Raw genomic sequence first — 19,454 nt, 5'->3', positions numbered from 1 at the left:
TGGTAAGGAAAGAATTCTAGCTGAGGGAAAGGGTGAGAGCAAAGACCCAGGGCTGTGAAAACCTGATTTGGGAGCGAGGGGGAGGAGAGCAAATGGTGTGGCATGGGGAACTTGTAGGGGAGGAGTTTAGGAGAGACTACAGGTGAGGCTGGAAAATGGGTTTCCCCAACTTTTTTTTTTCTAAGACTTTATTCATTTATTTGACAGAGAGAGAGAGCATGAGCAGGGGGAACAGCAAAGAGAGAGAGGGAGAAGCAGGCTCCCTGCTGAGCAAGTAGCCCAATGCGGGGCTCAATCCCAGGACCCCGGGATCATGACCGGAGCCAAAGGCAGATGCTTAACTGACTGAGCCACCCAGGTGCCCCGGCTTCTCCAACTTCTAATGGACTTGGACCCTCAACTTAAGACTTTGGTGGTTTATTTTGTGATGATGGTGGCTAGGATTCATTGAGGTCTTACTCTAATTTATCATGTATCAGGCACTGTGCTAAGCACATTACATCCTTCTCATCATTTCATCTTTATACCCTCCCTTAAAGAAAGACAGTAATATTATCCTCTGTAGATGAAGAAACTGGCTCAGGGAGGTCAAAGATTTCACCCAAGGTTACCCCTGGAATAACGGCCTTTAACCCAGGCAGTCCCATTCCAGAGTCCATCCTTTTAACTACTAACCTGTCCTGTCTCCTGGAGGCCTAGCCCTTCTTAACTGGGTGTTAGAAGGTCAGAGGCTTGAGAGCTTGCATCATTTCTTTGGAGAAGATCTGGCTTCACTTTGTCTCTTGGAGGAGAGGCTTTACGTGCAAAAGTTCAAAACAGATCTGGGGCACCTGTGAAGGATTTCAAAAAGGGTGATGACTTGATCATAGTAGCATATTGTAGCATCCTGATCTAGTGGCAGTGTGGTGAACAGAGTGGATGCGGGTGCCTGGGAATATGGGGAGGGAAATAGATTTGGAGCAGATTAGCTGTATATGGAACTCTTGAGGGATCTGAGAGCTAGCCAAGCGTGCATTGCAGGCTGAGGGTGTGTGGCTCCCTGGAGGCTGAGCTGGAGCTGTGGAGTTGAGAGCCAAAGCAGTTGAAGGAAATGAATCACAGTCTGGGTAAGGAAATCAATTTTCAGGTGTTCATCATTCATATATAAACCCTTTTCTGAAATGGATCCCCCTGAGAACAAGTCAGCCTCCCACTTTACAGGAAAAATGCACATCTCTTGCCTTTCCAGCATCTTACTATGAGGTGTTTGGGGGGTGTATACAAACCTGGGCTCCAAACAAAGGGGCCATTCTCAACACTGATGCAGGTGTGAGAAAACGAGTGACTATGCATGGGGGTGACACTTCCTTTTACAAATCAGGTGGTTTGAGCTGTTTGCCTTCAACACTTTTGGAGGGAGACCTAAACATAATTTTTGTTGATAGATTACAAAGTAATTGTGGGGCTCTGGCTTGCCTGGACGTCAAAGATTTGAGTAACACTGCTGTAAGTAGAATACTTCCATTCCTTCACTTGTGTATTTTATAGTGTTTCTCAGTGATTGCCTCAGTAGAAGGAAAGGTAGGAAGATGTAATTATACCAAATTGTTTCAGTGTAATAAAAAGGCATCCCCAGACCCATGAACTAATAATTGGAAAATAAACCCAGTTCATCTCTAGTGAGGGATATATTTCCAATAAAATTTTACTTTTTCTGTTTAAGAATTGTTTTTGTAATATACTTCTGGTGCTCTGATTAATTTTGTACTACTAATAATTAGAATTTGTTACTACTCAGTCCAGAATTTTGTGTATTTGGTGAATTATGGACACAGAAACTTTATTTTCATTTCTAATTTTTAATTTAATTTTTAATTTATAGATATAGTTTGTGGATGAGATACATGAAAAACTTACTGATAAAAAAACTTTGAAACACAGAAATAGGGGCAGCTGGGTGGCTCAGTTGGTTGGGCTTCTGACTTTCGGTTTCGGCTCAGGTCATGATCTCATGGGTCATGGGATCGAGCCCGGCACAAACTCCACACTCGGACGGAGTCTGCTTGGATATTGTCTCTCTCTGCTCCTCCCCCCACTCGCTGGCATGCGCTCTCTCTCTCTCTCTCCCCCCCCAAAAAGATAAATAAATCTTAAAAAAAAGAAACATAAAAAATCGGGTTAATATCTGTGGGTAACACAAAAATTTGTACATGAATATTTATAGCAGCATTGTTCATCATAGCCAAAAAGAGAAACAACCCAAATGTCCACCATCTGATGCATAAACAAAATGTAGCATATCCAGATAATGGAATATTATTGGATAATAAAAAAGGAATGAGTACTGATACATGCTACAACATGAATGAACCCTGAAAATGTTATGCTAAGTGAAGGAAGCCAGTCACAAAAGACCACATATTGTATGATTCCGTTTGTATGAAATGCCCAGAACAAGCAAACCTATAGACAAAGTAGATTAGTGGTTGCTTAGGGCTGTGGTAGCGCAGTGGGGAATGAGGCGTGATTGCCAATCAGTATGAGGTTTCTTTTCAGGGTGATGAAAATGTTTTAAAATGGATTGTGGTGATAATTGCACAACTCTGTGACTATGCCAAAAACCATTAAATTGTACACTTTAAGTGGATGCATTATATGATATGTGATTGATACTTCAATAAAGCTAATTAAAAAATCTGTGGGGCAAGTAGAATGGACATAGGACTTAGAAAAAAGAATGATGTGCCCTTTCTGACTGCTAAAGATCTTGTGCATGCACAAAACACCCTAAACGAGATTCTTTGCAACCATTTGAACTTGGGTTAAAATTTGAATGTCAAATTAGACATGGCCTAGGGGTATGGAGATTTTATTTTAGGGGATTCATGAGCAAAAAAAGTTGCAAGCCCAATCGACGAGATCTGCTAAGGAGAACGGTTAGATTAAGACAACAGGACTACAGGAGGAAAATTAGGAACACCAACATGTAAGGAAAAATGGAGGCAAAACTAAGAGGTAGGAGGAGAACAGGGAGGACGGTTTCCAGATGGAAGGAGGGGCAGGCATCACCTGGATTGGGCCAGGGAAGGACTCAGAGCCACCCATGGCATCCACCTGGCAATTATGAGGTCATTGACATCGGCACCCTCCCTCTTAATAAACTAGCGCAGAGGCTGGTGGCTGGAAACAGAGTTGAGAGAGGTTCAAGAAGAGAGCAAGGGGGAGGAAGTGAGGACACGACTGTGGACTGCTCTCTTAAGAAGTTAGAACACAGAGATAATGGGGCAGCGGTTTGCTAACTTGGGGGAGAAGTGGTGTAAAGGTAGTTGTTACCACTCTAAAGTGCAATTGATGTGAGCACGTTTGGGGACGAAAGGTAAGAAGCTGGTGAGCGAGAGAGTTTTAAGATGGAAGAGAGAGCGTCCTTGCGCATCGGGCAGCTTTGGCTGAACCCCCGGGGAGGCCAGGGAACGGCTCCTGGCTTCCTTCAGCGCCGAGCCTCCCTCCGCCAGCGACCTGGGCATGTCATCACTCGGTGCTTCTGCGGGACCTCACAAAGTCCTCGCTCAGGCCATGAGCCCCTATCTTCAGATACTCGGTGTCCTAAACTTATCTCATTTTTAATGTTGCAGATGTTTAGGGCTGGACGGGGTAGGGGGTGGGGATGGATCAACAGGCTTGCTCAACATTCTTTTGAATTTGACTGATTTCGGCTAAGAGTGGCTTCCAAATTTCTTGGATGGGAGTGAAAAAAAGAGGTTTAAGGTAAAAAATTTTTAACACACCTTCATTCATGTGAACTCTGCTGGAAGTTAAGAAACCAGTCCTCGGCCAAAGCTGGGGGAAATGGGTCACAGAGTGGGGGGCAGAGGAGATGCCTTTTCCTTCTATGTATGGCCTAAGCCCACGCACACCAGCTGGGCCCCAGAGTGCATGGTTGAACATGCAGCATCAGACTGAAGAGGGTCATGTGAAAATTCATAGTGAACAGGGTTTTTCCCCACTGGGCGCTTCATTGTCACTCCGGTTCACTTGAGCTGGTTTCATTATTTTTACACCCTTACGAAATGCTCTCAGCAATAACTGCAACAGTTAAACAAGAAGAAAGGAAGTATTTAGTAATATTAAGAGAGAGGCTTGGTGGGGACAGTGCATCTTGCATTATTCACTGCTGCAGTGGGAAGAAAAAGACTGAGCCAAGGGAATTTCTTACATTCCTCATGTATCTAGAGCTATACCGTCCCTGTGAAGGTCACGGCGGACGGACACAGTGAGGTCGTGGTTGGGGGGGAGGGCTGACTTTCTCCTCTAAACCTCCTCGATCTTTATATAGTCTCTTTAGATGGCTTAATATTAATGCTTGGAGAACTGAGGAATATGTTAGAAGGTGGCCAAAGGACCATGTGGTTCCAGGTAGATGTACCTGAAATTCCCTGGTACTCAGTGAACAATTTTCCAGGATACAGTGTGGTGGAAGCATACCAGTCGTAATGGTGACAAGAATTAGTGGGAGAAATTATTCATCTCTGTTTTTGAATTCATACTTAATATTGCCATTGTGATCATTACAATTGTTTCGTGGCTGTCACCCCACCCCCCACCCCTGTGTGCTAAGAGCATTGAGAACACAAAGATAAATAGCCCACAGCCTCTCTAAAGAGCAGTTCTTATCCAGGTGTCCATGGATCCGTGTCCTTGGGTGGAATTTAGGGGCTTTGGGAACTTGAATGGAGAAATGATCACATATTCAGTAACCTCTAACCGCAATGCAGTATTTCCTTCAGGGAGAAATGGTGATGAAAAGCCACAGCAGGATTAGAGGTACCTGTGACTTGTCACCAGGAAGCACACGTATTTTCATATTACATATCCTATCACAGCTGTTTGCTGCTCTCTTGAAATACTGCGTCTACATATCACTACTTTGAAATAATGGCGGTTATTTGGCCTCCCACTGGATATTGTCATTTCACACACCAGTAAAAAGGCACATGTGTTCTTACATCAAATCTAGGTTTTGCTAGTTGGTCACCCATATTTCATAATATCGTTGACTGCATTTGCCTGTGTATTTTACCTTATTCTGAGAAGGCTTCACAAGGCTGCCAAAGGTGACTGAGGCACCAAAAATCGTTGAGAACCCCTTTAACTGTACAGTTTCAGGGGGGAGCTTAGAAGCCTAAACAGATAAAAATCAGTAGTGGTGGTGAGTGGCGGCTAGAGATATACCCAGGAGCTATAGGAACCCAAGGAGGGGATGGACTCAGCTTCGGAGATTCCTGAGCTGCATCTGGAATGAAGCCTGAAGAGCAGGAGAAAGAAGCAGGGGGTCCCTTGCGGGGAGGGAACAGAATGAGCACGGGGCCTGAAGCCGCCAGGCCTCGGTGGAAGTGAGGAGTACCGAGTGTGAAATGCTTGCTTGCTGTGCCGAGTCCTGGGGGATTCATTCAAGGATGAATCACAGTCTAGATGGTCGGTAAGCTCACCTTTTAGAACAATTTTTATGGGCACAGCGTGGACAAGGTTCAATTTCCTTGAAAAGAATTCAGTGGTATAATACAATTTTCAAAATCAGAATTCATTGGTGTATACATGCAGATGCGTGGTAAGTTTTGATGTGTGCTTACACTGTGGAAACGTCACAGTCAAGATAGTGCATATCTCTGTCACTCCTTCCCCCTAAAGTTTCCTAGAGCCCCTCCTGCCATACCACCCCCCCCCACCGCCCCCCACAACTCCTTGTCTGTCATGGAGAGTCCTTTGCTTTTCCAGAATTTTGTGTGAATAGAATCATATGTAACGTACTCTTTTTGATCTGGCTTCTTTTATTCAGCATAACGCTTTTGAGATTCATCCATGCTGTTACAAATCAATAGTTCATTCCTTTTTATTGCTGAATAGTATTTATTATAGAAGTGTAGACTTTGAAAAGGGGGGGAATCAACCCTTGTTTTCATAATACAAAGTTTAAAGAGGGAGCGAGATTTCTAATGCTTATCAAATGGGAATATGGGTTAAAAATTGAGAAATGCTGCTCTGGAGTGTGGTCAGAGCGCATTCCAGCCCAAGATTTTTCTTACCGTCGATGTTAAACTTGAGCACATTTGGAAATATTTTAGACCTGAAAGAAAGCATCGGGACATCAAAACAAGCACTACAGCTGAGCGGGCCTTTGCAGTCCCAGGCTTGCTGATGAAAAGATTTGTGGAGACCGCCTAATGAAGTGTTCAGAAAGCATTCTGTGTGTCATCTGTTTTCCTGACGACCTCCTCATTGGGTAAGTAAGGGGCAAGAACTATTTTCCCATGTTGCATAAATAGGAAATGAGGTATAGTGAGTTTGAGAGAATTATGACTCAAAATAGAAATGAATCAGGGGCAGATTGAGGACTGTGCACGACCTCGCCCGATCCCCTAATCCTAGCCTTGCTGGCAGGCTGGGCCCTAGGTTTTTAAAGAAAATACAATGATTTCACTTTCACTTTTGTTCTTGTGTGGGTTGTGATAGAATCTTTACACTGGAGGAGGTAAGGTTTGTTTTTTGGGTTTTTTTTTCTTCTTTCTTTTTTTTTTTTTTTAAGATTTTATTTATTTATTTGACAGAGAGAGAGACAGGGAGAGAGGGAACACAAGCAGGGGGAGTGGGAGAGGGAGAAGCAGCCTTCCCGCCGAGCTGGGAGCCTGATGCGGGGCTTGATCCCAGGACCCTGGGATCATGACCTGAGCCGAAGGCAGACGCTCAACGACTGAGCCACCCAGGTGACCTTTCTTTCTTTTTAAAACTTTCCCCTTTCCACTTGGTAGATGCCAACATCTGTGTTGACTCCATTCAGTTGAATTCAACAACCAAATGCCTGTTTTCGGCAAGGCTCTTTCCCAGGCACCAAGCTGGATAAATCCCGGAGGTTCCTCCAGCCGGTAGGACAGAAGGACCAGATGAGAATTGAATGGTGTTTCTTACTGTCTTTTGGTTCATGGAAAGTTTGACAATCTGGTGAAAGTTATGAGTCCTCTCTCTCTCTCTCTCAAAAAAAAAAAAAAAAAAAAAAAGCACGTATGTGCACACACACACAGTTTTGCAATGATATTAGAGTGTTTGGAGATCTCCCCCCAACCCCCCACCAAGCTTGTCCATAGAATGACCTTAGGGTGAGTATTCTGGGCATGAAATGAAATAGTAATGCCTTGAAGGAAGCACAAAGCCATAGTCACTGACTAGAAAGAGAGATTAGAGATAAGATCCAGGTGGGTCAGAGGGGCCGGTGGGGCTGGTGGATAGGTATGTTTTGATAGACAGGCCTGTCGAGTTAGAGGTCAGGTATTGGTCTCTGGGAGGCAGCATTCCAGCAGAGGGAAAAGTCTGAGAAAGGAAAGGAGGGTAGGAAGTAGGAAAACTCAATTCAACAAGCTGAATTTGGCAGGAGGAAGGTTACATGATGAGGAATCATCAGAATCATTAGAAACAATCATAGAAAGGCAGAGGTCATATTTTGAGTGACATTGGAAGCAAGGTGAGTATTCTCCCGCCCCTCCTTCCCCCCAGTAAAATATCTGTAATTCCTTTTATTTATTTATTTATTTTAGGTAGGGGTTTTGGGGTATGATTAATACATACTCACTGTAATGAATTAAGGAATAACAAAAATGAGAAATTCTCATATCATATAATCTGATCTCTATTAATAGTTGGTATACTTTGTTCTGGTTTATGAACATCCTCATTTGTCATCACTGTCCCAACTCGGACCCCCACCCTTGTTATAAAGTAAGTCCTGTAAATTTACCACAGTTTTTATAACTCTTCTCTATGTTTATGTTTATTTAAAGCACAGTAGACATTTTATACAAATATTGTTCTTATTTTTTTTTTAAGATTTTATTTATTTATTTGAGAGAAAGAGAAAGAGAGAGTGAGCTTGAGGGAGAGCAGGAGCGGAGGGTCAGAGGCAGAGGGAGAAGCAGACTCCCCGCTGAGCAGGGAGCCCGACGCAGAGCTCCATCCCAGGACCCCGGGATCATGACCTGAACTGAAGGCAGACAGTTAACCGAGTGAGCCACCCAGGTGCCCCATATTGTTCTTAATTTAAAAAAAAAAAATTTCCTTAGGATAGATACACAGAAGAGGAATTATTGGTCAATGTGTATGACCTTCTTTGGAAGATATTAGTATATCTTAGTATATTAGTAAGCAGCTTTCTGAATGGTTACCTTGTTTTCTTCTGCTTATTTTTTTTCTTTCAGTATCCTTTGCTCCTTAGCCTGTTTCTTAAATACTGGAGTTCCCCAGATCCCCACCCCTCCTGGGCCTTTTCTCACTGAATACATTCCCCTCTTGATTCTCATTCACAATAAGCATGTGTTGAACGCATATCATGTACCAAGCATTGTGTTTAGCATTATGATGTGTAATTTTCACCACAACCCTGTCACATAATGATTAATATCTTCATTTTACAGACAGGGAAACCAGAGAGGAAAGTTACTTTCGCAAGGGCATAGCCCCAAAAGTTCTTGGGGAATGTCTCTACATCCATCACCTTAACCTGAACCTTCAGCTTCCATGTCTCTACTGAGCTCCCCAGCAGCACATTCCTGGTGTACATTTCCATTCGGCGTTCTCGTGGATGCCCCAGACTCAATATGTCAAAACTCAGCTTCCGGGGTGCCTGGGTGGCTCAGTCAGTTGAATGGCTGGCTCTTGGTTTCGACTCAGGTTATGATCTCATAGAAAGGTCATGGGATCAATTGTCCCATAGGGCTCCACGCTCAGCAGGGAGTCTGCTTGAAGATTCTCTCCCTCTGCCCCTCCCCCCACGGGCACTCATGTAGGCACAGGCTCTCTCTCTCTCTTTCAAATAAAAAACCTTAAAAGAAAAAAAGCTCAGCTTCCAACTCTTATCTTCAAACCAGCTCCCCCATTGTATTAGTAAGTCCCTAATCTACCCTTGACAATTATCTTCTCTTACCTATCCCTGATCACCCCACCCCCATTTGATGCAATGAATTCAATGCTGATCACTATATCTTCCCAACCACAGGTAGATCATGATTTCAAGACATTTAGTGCAACTTAACTCCTTGGTCTCCCTGCCTCCAGTTGACTTCCCTCTCACCATTCTCGCTCCTGGCAAGTTGAGCAGACTTATCATGTCATCTCCCCACCTCAAAAACTTTCAGTGGCTCCCCTTTACCTTCAAAATACAACTCAAGTTTCTTAGCATGACCTCTCACTGTGTGGGGTGCCATCACCCTTCCCTCTTTAGCTCCACTCTTGTCTGCCGCTTTCCCATTTTTGTGCTCTGGGTTCCAATTCCAGGGAACTACTTGAAGTTATCGTGAATGGGATCCTGGCTCCCTCCTTTCTCCTTGACCCTGTAAACTCCCATCCCCCACTTCTCCTGGCTGACCTCTTTTATCTCTCAAGATCTCTCAAGATCTGGCTTCAGTGGTAGGACCAGAAGGCCTTCGATCCCTTCTCTTTACTCACCCTCCCTGCCGCCTCCAGCATGCCTGACTCCTTCACAGAGATTATCAGATTTTATTCTAATCCTCTGATTACTATTGTGTTTTTCCATTTCCTTGGCTAAGAATTTTGGGAGCAGAGCCTGAGTTATTTAATCATCTTTGTATTCCCATAGACTCCATAGATGCTCAGTAAATGTTTGCTGAATAAACTGTGGTGTTTTCCCCGAGCCTGAGTGCACTTGCTGGGCTTCCAGTAGCTGTTTTGTCTGTCACACAGGGGGAACAGAATTGAGGCTTTGCAGATTTGACTTTATGAGAACGTCCCGCAAAAGTCCCTGAGTAAGAATTCTTTAGACTGTAGTGTTTGAACCGTAAAACTCTTGCCTGTTTTAGTCAGATAGCTTTTGTTAGTAAAGCTTCCCCACCCCAAATTTAGTGGCTTAAAACAACCATATGTTTAGTTCGTGATTCTGTGGTCAGGCGATTCTGGTCTGGGCAGCTCAGCTGATTTCTTCTGGGCTCGCTGCATGTCTAGAGTCAGCCGATGGGTGAGATGGTGGCCAAATAACCAGGAAGGCTTTGCTGATGTGTCTGGCATCTGGCCAGAGAGCCTGGGTGTATCTCCATGTTTCTTCTCTACCAGACTAGCTCAGGCTCATCCACATGGTAGTGTGAGGGCCCCAAAACCAGCAGGAGAGGAAACCCTAATAGGGGAATGAAAGCCACTGCTTGTATCTCTCTCTCTCTCTTTTTTTTTTTTTTTTTTTTCACAGATCACAGGACCAACTCCTATGCAAGGGCTGGGGAAATAGATTTTACCTTTTGATGGGAAGTGTGATATCACACTGCAAGGATATAGACGTAGGGAGGAGAATTTGTGGTCATTTTTACAAACATCTCCTTGGTCCCTGAATATATAAATTCTACAGTATCTGATAGCTACTAAGCACTTGATAAAAATCTGGGGTCTTGGATAAATTAGTGGCCACATTGATACACATATATATGGACTATACTTATTTGGCAAATAGGGTTGAAGTCTGCCCAGGAAAAATTGAGTTCCACTTCATTTTATTTTTGGATCCCTGATATTAATGTTATACAGAGTGCAAATATTGCAGAGCTATTAATAAAATGTTAACATCAATACCTCAAATGCATTTTTGGAAAAGGGAGTTATTGAAGAATACTGACTTCAATGTAGAATTGAATTAATTAAAGCTGATGGCCAAAAGCCTGGTATTATTGGACTAGTGCCTGGTATGGATAAAAAGCTACAGAAAAGTTTGGTTTGCATTTTAAAAATATCTTGTGCATGAAGCCACTCCATATCTTTATGCCTCATTGTCATTTCCATGCAGCAAATCTACCTACTAGAATTATTTCATATTTCTAAACTTGTTTTCTTTTTTGGTCAGGTTACAATTCTAGCTGCCTAACATGATTCCAGGCATACCGCGTTTTATTGTACTTTGCTGGGCTGTGTTTTGCAGATACTGTGGTTTTTTTTTTTTTTTTTTTTTTTTTTTTTACAAATTGAAAGTTCAAGACTTCAGTGGGAGAAGTAACTGCAGATGTGAAAATTAGCAAGAGAATTGGAATTAGAAATGGAGCTGGAAGATGTGACTGAATTGTTGCAATGTCATGATAAAACGTGATAAAACGTGAACGGATGAGGAGTTGTTTCTTAAGAATGAGCAAAGAAAATAGTTTTTTGAGATGGAATCTACTCCTGGTGAAGATGCTCTGAAGATTGTTGAAATGACAACAAAGGATTTAGAATTTACATGAACTTAGTTGATAAAACAGCAACAGGGTTTGAGAGGATGGACTCCAATTTTGAAAGAAATTTTACTGTGGGTGAAATGCAATCAAACAGCATCACGTGCTACACAGAGAAATCATTCATGAATGGAGGAGTCTATCGATGTGGCAAACTTTATTGTTGTCTTGTTTTAAAGAAATTGCTACAGCACCCCACCTTCAGCAACCCCCTCCCAGATCACTCAGCAGCCATCCACATTGAGGCAAGACCCTACACCAGCAAAAAGATTATGACTCTCCACAAGCTCAGATGATGGTGAGCAGTTTTTAGTGAAGTATTTTTTAATTAGGGTTGTACATTTTTTTAGACATAATGCTGTTGCATACTTAACAGACCGTTACATAATGTACACATAGCTTTTATATGCACTGGGAAACAAAAAATATATATTTGACTCACTTTATTTGTCATATTGGCTTTATTGCATGCTCTAGAACCAAACTGCAATATCTCTGAGGTATGCCTGTATTTTCCAGATGAGCAAGCTAGATTTGGGCTACAAAACAGTGGCAGAAATAAGGAGTAAGGTGAATGGTGTTTGTTATTCTTGCATGCAAGCATCCATCCCTCCCACTAACCCTGATGAAGCACCACTTACCCATCAGTCATTGCAATAGGAAGAAGAATCAAACAAAATTCCCTGCCTCCAGCAGTTCAAAGTTGATGCTGAGAGAGAGATACATAAGTACAATTTCAGAGACACGTGCTAATAAAATCTTACCTATTATGCCATGGAGCCTAGGTTTTTTTAACTTTTTTTTTTTTTTTTTTGTCTCAGGAGTAGAATTTAGTGATTCATCACTTACATATAACACCCAAAACATTGGTTCTTAATATAGGAATGACAAAGCTAGCAAGCAACTCCAGTATTTTTATCAAGGACATCTACCCAGGTATTACTCCTGGTGACTTTTTTTTTAAAAAGATTTTATATATTTATTTGTTTGTTTATTTGAGAGAGAGAGAGTGCAAGCGGGGGGAGGAGCAGAGGGAGAGGGACAAGCAGACTTCATGCTGAGCGTGGAGCCTGACACGGGACTCGATCCCACGACTCTGAGAGCATGACCTGAGCCAAAAATCAAGAGTTGTAGCCTTAACCACTGAGCCACCCAGGCCTCCTACTCCTGGAGATTGTTGTTCATTAGGTCTTAGTGGGGCCGTGGTATTTACATTTTGAAAATACACAAACGGTCTGGTTTGGGGGACTCATACTTAAGAAAAATGGTTTATAAAATGTTAGTGTACAGTTTAGGTATGAGAATGTATTTTAATTAAGTTTGGAGGGAAAGGGTGCCCACATCTTTTACTTCTTAGAATAGACCAGTGTCACCAATGAGTGGACATCATTATTACAAGGCAATGCATATCTCTAGAAAATGTGTAAAATGTATAATTGTACAAAAAGGAAAAAAAAAGATTAGCGATAACCCTCCCAGCCAGGGACAACCACTATTAACACTTTCAAGAAAATTCTTGTACTTGTTTCCTGAAAACATACCACAAATGATCATGCTTTTATGAACTGCTTTTTTTTTCATTTATCTTTTTTTAAAAAAATAATTATTTGGTTAAATAATCTCTACACCCAACATGGGGCTCGAACTTATGACCCCAAGATCAAGAGTTGCATGTTCTTCCGACTGAGCCAGCCAGGCGCACCTGCTTTTCTCATTTAATATATTGTGATCATATTTTCAAGTTGTTAACTAATCTTTTATGGTATTTTAAGCAGTTCAAAAGTATCTGTTGTACATACTTTAAATTACATTATTTCACTAATATCCCGTTCTTGGTTCTGGGGATTGGCAGATGAGTAAGACATGGATATTGTCCCTTAGGAGTTTACTGTCTAGAAGAATCAGTCAACTTATCTTGGCAAATCCAGATCTGCAGAATCCAGGATGTCCCTCGATTTGAAGAATCCAGATCTGCAGAATGTCCCTCGATTTGGCTTCCTCATGAGTAGATTCAGCTCATGCATTTCTGTTGAGAAACTGTGCAGGTAAGGTTGGGTCCTCTCAGTACGCCACTTCAATGACGTCGGTGCAAGGCCTGATCACTTGGTTCAGAAGCATTTCATCAAATTTCTTTACCACAAATGTACCTGTACCCTTTGTAATGAATAAGTAATCTGTTGGAAGATACACAGAGTCTGTGTGAATATCCTTTCTTCCAGTGGCCTTTCACACCGTGGTTTTAGCCTGAGTCCATGTTTCAGTGGTGGCTACAGAATGGTGCTTTTCCAGTAGATCATTTTATCTACATTTATTTGTGGGCAGGCTGTGACTTCATATAGCCAAGCAAAGATAATTCAGGAATTATCCGGACCTGCAAAACGTTACCTTACTTGGAAAAGGGGTCTTCGCTGATACCATTAAGTTAAGGATCTTGAGATGAGGAGATTATTCAGGTGGGCCCTGAATTCAATGACAAGTGCCTTTGGCAGAGGGAGATTCGAGACAGGAGAACACACAGACAAGGAGGGAATGTGTCCACTGAGGCAGAGATTGGACTGAAGCAGTCTCTAGGCAAGAAATGCCAAGGAATGCTGACAGCCACCAGAGTGGAAAGAGGCAAAGAATGGATTCTCCCCTGAAGCTTCTGTAGAAAGTACTGCCTGCTGACACCTTGGTTTTGGACTTCCGGCCTCCAGAGCTATGAAAGAATAAATTTCTTTGTTTTTTGTTTTTTTTAAAGCCACTTGATTTGTGGCATTGTGTTATGGCAGCTACAGGAAACTAACACAAAGATAAAAAGGATTGTCTTTGCCTCTCTGACATGGTCTATTTCATTACTCTGTTCATTGCCTCTATACCAAGAACCAAACCTGAAATGATCTTGTTCATTATTTGGATCTCTTGCTTAGAACATGTGCTTCCGAAGGGCAGGGATTTTGCTTGTTCCCCTTCCCTGCTGCCTCCTCAGCAGCACTTGGCATAGTCTCTGGCAAATAGTAGATACTCAAGACATATTTTGTTGTCTCCCTATTTCCTCATCTACTTGTCTCTTACATTTCCTAAAGCTGGGGGTGTCAAACTAGCTCAAGGGTCAAATCCGGCTGTCGCCTGTTTCTAGAGGATTTGTGAACCAAGAATGAATGTTTATATTTTTGAATGGTTGAAAAAATCAAAAGAAGAATACTTTGTGACATGCATATTATACACACTTCAGATTTCCGTATATGAATATAAAGTTTTATTGGAACACGGTCACGTCCACTCATTGACATATTATTTACGGCTGCTTTCAAACTACACTGTAGAGTTGAGTAGTTGCAACAGAGTTCATGTAGACTGCAAAGCCTAACATATTTACTATCTGGCTCTTTACAGGAAAAGTTTGCCCAACCCTGTCCTAAAGGATGAACAGAAATCACTTGGATACTGATAGTCTCTCTGCCTCTTTACCCTCAATTGTTCATGTGCATGTTTAACTCTCATTGGCATATGGCAAGAAAGCAGGGTGGCTAGAAAATGTGGGTGCCTTCTTTTTTTTGTCATGGCATTTTTGGTAACTCCCTCAGGTCAAACCATGTGCCCTGCCTCTCAGACTGATTGCTTTCTACCAAAGGGACCAGACCAGAAACTGGATGAAGGACAAAAAGACTGATAAATGTGCTTTCTGCTGGTGTGGGGATAGCATTACTTTGCAAAATTCAAACATCTCGATAAGCCAGGCTGTTTCTTGACTCAAACCATGATTGTCCAGAATATCAGGGGCCATAAATTTAGCAGAACTGACCAGACCAGCAAGGCCTGAGGTGTCTGTGGAATGTTAATCATGTTACTAGGAGAAGGGAGTGGTCAAATAAGGACGGGGAATGTCGAGTTAGGCAAAGGGGAGCAGGATTCTTGACAGTAGACTTCTGTGACTCTCCAAGGTGGGATATTGTACAAAGCAATGACTAGACTTGGGCCACATGCCAATGACCACCTCATCGGACAGGTGTTCTGGGGAACTTGTTTGGGTAACGATGCCTTAGGCCTTGGTTTTTCTCTTTCCAGTTTAAACAATCCCAGTACTTCAGTGACTACAGAAAAGTCTGTATCTTGTGTCCTTTTACTGCTACTTCCAAGCGAGGAAGAAAAAAAGGATAGCACCTTGTATCCAGATACAGAAAAACTTTGTTAGAAGGGATGTTGAAATTAATAATACAAAATTAGATTAAATGGTTTTTGAAAGCCTTTCAGTTATTCAGCAGTGATGTCTCAGTTAAAATCAAAGTAAATCTGAACCTTTCTCAAGTGTTAATATTTTTTACATATTTCAATTTGCCCCAAACTTTATATATTTCTTAAACACTGGGCAAGACCTCAGAATGTAAAGCATGCTTAGTTTCAAATGACATATGCAATACCCATTTGTGTGACTAAGATGTAGGAATTATAGCCTTTGCACTCTGGTAAAGTCAACATGGAAATATGTGGAATTTTCTCGTAGTTTTCAGGAAATAAGGTGTCATTGTTAAGATAGTTTCCTGTCATAAAAAATTCTGTAATTCGGTTTTAAAATAGCAGCCTTAGATGTTGTTTTTGACTCAGAAATCTATAGGAAATCTAAAATTGAATGTTTGTGTGTATGTGTATGTGTAAAAGAATTTTGCATATTTTCCGCAGACAAGAAACGAGATGTTTCTATTCCTGGTCATGCACAATTGTAATGACGTAAGTATTTACCACATGCACATGTGAAGGCAAGCTGACATTGAAAGTAGGGAAGCTCTGTGTTGATCTTGGCAATGGGCTACACGTACAGAGAGCCATCCCTCTCATGCCGCCGTTCCCACAGCTCCCAGTCCGGAGAGCTGGTCACCCCAGCTGGCTCACGGTAATCATCTGTGGCCGTCAAACGGTTTTTTACCTGAAGCTTCTTTGGCTTGGACCCTGTTACAAGCTTCCACTTAAAAACAGAGCTAAAACATTTCTGGTTGGATGGAACAATGACTTATTTTTATGAGCAAAGAGTAGTTTGTCTTTAGTTCCTTCACATAAAGTATCAGGAAAAGAGTCTTTTCATTGTGATGAAAGCAGTTAAATATTGAAGACTAAAAACCTCATTAGAGAGTTCTTGGAAAAACACACAAAGAAAGCCAGCTGGGGAGGAAGTGCTGCTGACTGCAGGAAGAAGAGCCAGAGGTGGGTGCGTTAGGAAGGGGGGGCTGGTGCTGGTGCTCCCCCAGAGCGGCCGCTTCGTGAACCCACGTTCTCAGGATCTCACAGCCCAGTCAGCTTCTCTTCTCTCTTCCTTTTAAAAATTGTGGTACAAGGTCTATGATAAAATTCATCAGTATAACCATTTTATTTATTTTTTAATTATTTTTTCTTAAGTTTTATTTATTTAAGTATTCTCTACACCCAGCGTGGGACTGGGATTAAGAACCCTGAGATCAAGAGTCACATACTCCTGTGACTGAGACAGCCAGGCGCCCCTCAATTTAACCATTTTATTATTGTATTGTATTGTTTTTAAAGATTTATTTATTTGAGAGAGAGAGCACGTACAAGCACTGAGCTGGGAGCCCAAGGCAGGGCTCGATCTCAGGACCCTGAGATCAGGACCTGAGCCGAAATCAAGAGTCTGATGTTCAACCGATGGAGCCACCCAGGCGCCCCTCAATTTAATCATTTTCAAGTGTACAATTCAGCGGCCTTTAGTACATTCACCATGCTACGCGACCACTGCCATTCTCTCATTACGAGCATTTTCATCACCCCCAAAGGTCCCCTGTACCACCATTCTCTCCTTCCCGTAGCCCTTGCTTCCTGTCTCTACAGATTTGCCTATTCTGGGCATTTCATACAAATGGAATCACACAGCATGTGGCCTTTTGTGTGTGGCTTCCTTCATTCGGCATCGTGTTTTCAAGGTTCATCCATGTTGTACCAGGTGGCAACGCTTCATTCCTTTTTACGGCCAGATAATATTCCACTGCACGAACGTGCCACATCTCAGTTAGTTATCCATTCACCCATTAATGGACTTTTGAATTGTTTCCACCTTTGGGCTGTTGTGCATCATGCTGCTATGAATGTTCATGTACAAGTTATTAATTAAAAACCTGTTTGCAATTCTTTTGGGTATATACCTGGGAGTGAAATTGCTGGGTCACATGGTAATTCTATGTTTAACTTATTGAGAAACTGCCAAACTGTTTTTCTCTTGCCTTCTAAATGCTTTTCTAAAAATAAAAATTCACCACAAAATTGATATTCCAAGCTCAATTATTGTACAGTTTAAAGAATGCCTATATATATTTTTTAAGATTTTATTTATTTATTTGACAGAGAGAGTGAGAGAGCACAAGCAGGGGGAACAGTGGAGGGAGAGGGAGAAGCAGGCTCCCCGCTGAGCAGGGAGCCCAATGTGGGGCTCGATCCCAGGACCCTGGGATCATGACCTGAGCCGAAGGCAGACGCTTAACCATCTGAGCCACCCAGGCGCCCCAAGAATGCCTATATTTCTAGGATAAATATTAAGCATCTAAGGATTTTCTTTGTGTAAAAAATTGCTTCAGAATACTTTGCTAAATGAGTAAGCAAGCACAAGCCACTTATATTTATTTACTTCCTGCCATAGTTGGCTTTTTCCTAAAACATTCAGCGTTTTACAAAATTCAGTATCTCTTAAGAGGATGGTTATAAATAGATTATACTGTCACTGTCCACTTTGGCATTATACTTCTTTTTTCTGGGTCAAATGGAAGCTCTCTAATCTCTTTTGTGATTTGTTTAAATGTAGAGTAATCCAAGGGCAAATCCGAGTTAGCTACTCTCTCTCTCTCTTTTTTTTTTAAATGTTACTTTTGCTTAAATTTCATGGTTACCCAGAGCAGGATAAAAAAAAAAAAAGTAAAGTGGTTACAGATAATGCTGATAATTTCCCAACGTCAAATTGGCTGGTGACTATCATTGTCCCAGCATAAAGTGAACCTAATGAAGAATGGGGCATTAGGCTACCGCAGACACAGCTCCACAAGAGGGTTCTAGCCCATTCCTGGATAGGCAGCTCCCCAGCCCTCAGCCCCCGCCCCCCGGTGGCCCAACCTCCCCCAAATATTTAACAATCAATATGGCTCAGGTATCAACCAGTCTGCACAGAGGACATGGACCATTATATGATGCGGGAGGTTCTGGAAGCCCGCTGTGGGTCAAGCTTAATGCTGTAGTTGCTGGAACTTGAGACCGTCTCGGGGTACTGGTGTTGGGGTTTAGAGGCAGCGGCCCTGGGAGGGAGTTAGGATAGTAGCTATTTACCAACCGATATAGAAATATTTTAGTATTTTAATAGCCAGTAAGCCTGTACTGCTAATCAAGGATTCTGTTACTAGAAGCTATGATTATATTCCTTCCTCCCTACCATCCTTCACCAGAAATCTCTGTCTCACCCTACTGTCTTTCCCCAAAAATGGTTACCACTTTTCCTACTAGAGAAGGCATTATTCTGTCTACTTACCTCAGCTTCTGACGATGAAGAGATAACCATTCTAACCGAATCGGTCTAGGAAGGTTACTGTCCTGACCAGCAAATCCTTGTACTTTGAGGAATTCCTTCCTTGATTTGTTTTACTTGGTACGACCACAGTCTTTTTTTTTTTACTAAACTCTCAGTTTCGCTTGACATTTGTCTTGTTTAATAACCATCGATGTTTTATCAATGCCTAGAAATAACCACGCACACACCCACCCTCACCAAGAAAAAAAACCACACACACAACCTTAGAATGGCATTCAGGCCTCAATCTCATTTCCAATTTCTTTTCAATTACAGTTCCTTTTATATACCCTTCTTCCCATCTATAGACACGTGTTTTCTCCCCCAGATACACCTGTTCATCGCTGTCTCCATCTCTGGATTCCCTCCATGTCATCATTTATTAAAATCCTATCATGCAGGGCACCTGGGTGGCTGAGCCGGTTAAGCGTCTGCCTTTGGCTCAGGCCACGATCCCAAGATCCTGGGATTGAGCCCCGCATCGGGCTCCCTGCTCGGCGGGGGCCTGCTTCTCCCCCTCCCTCTGCCACTCCCCTTGTTTGTGCTTTCTTGCTCTCTCTCACTCTATCTCTCAAATAAATAAAATCTTAAAAAAATAAATAAAATAAATAAAATGAAATACAATAAAATCGTATCATGCTTGCTGATTATTCATGCAGGGTCATATCCTTTCCTTTTTTGGAAACTAGAGAAGG

At 42.2% G+C, this 19,454-nt stretch overlaps 1 long non-coding RNA gene across 1 annotated transcript; it reads left to right on the top strand.

Moving 5' to 3' along the window:
• The first annotated feature begins 5,852 nt into the window (after positions 1 to 5,852).
• Positions 5,853 to 17,458, top strand: LOC118532250 (uncharacterized). The gene is made up of 3 exons (XR_004915617.2): positions 5,853 to 6,256; positions 10,862 to 11,523; positions 13,107 to 17,458. It is a non-coding gene; the product is annotated as an uncharacterized LOC118532250 (long non-coding RNA).
• The last annotated feature ends 1,996 nt before the right edge of the window (positions 17,459 to 19,454 follow it).

The sequence above is a fragment of the Halichoerus grypus genome, chromosome 7 (genome assembly GCF_964656455.1).
Source record: "Halichoerus grypus chromosome 7, mHalGry1.hap1.1, whole genome shotgun sequence".
Taxonomy (NCBI): domain Eukaryota; kingdom Metazoa; phylum Chordata; class Mammalia; order Carnivora; family Phocidae; genus Halichoerus; species Halichoerus grypus.
Note: the sequence above shows the minus strand (reverse complement) of the source record. Positions and strands in the feature narration are given on the sequence as shown.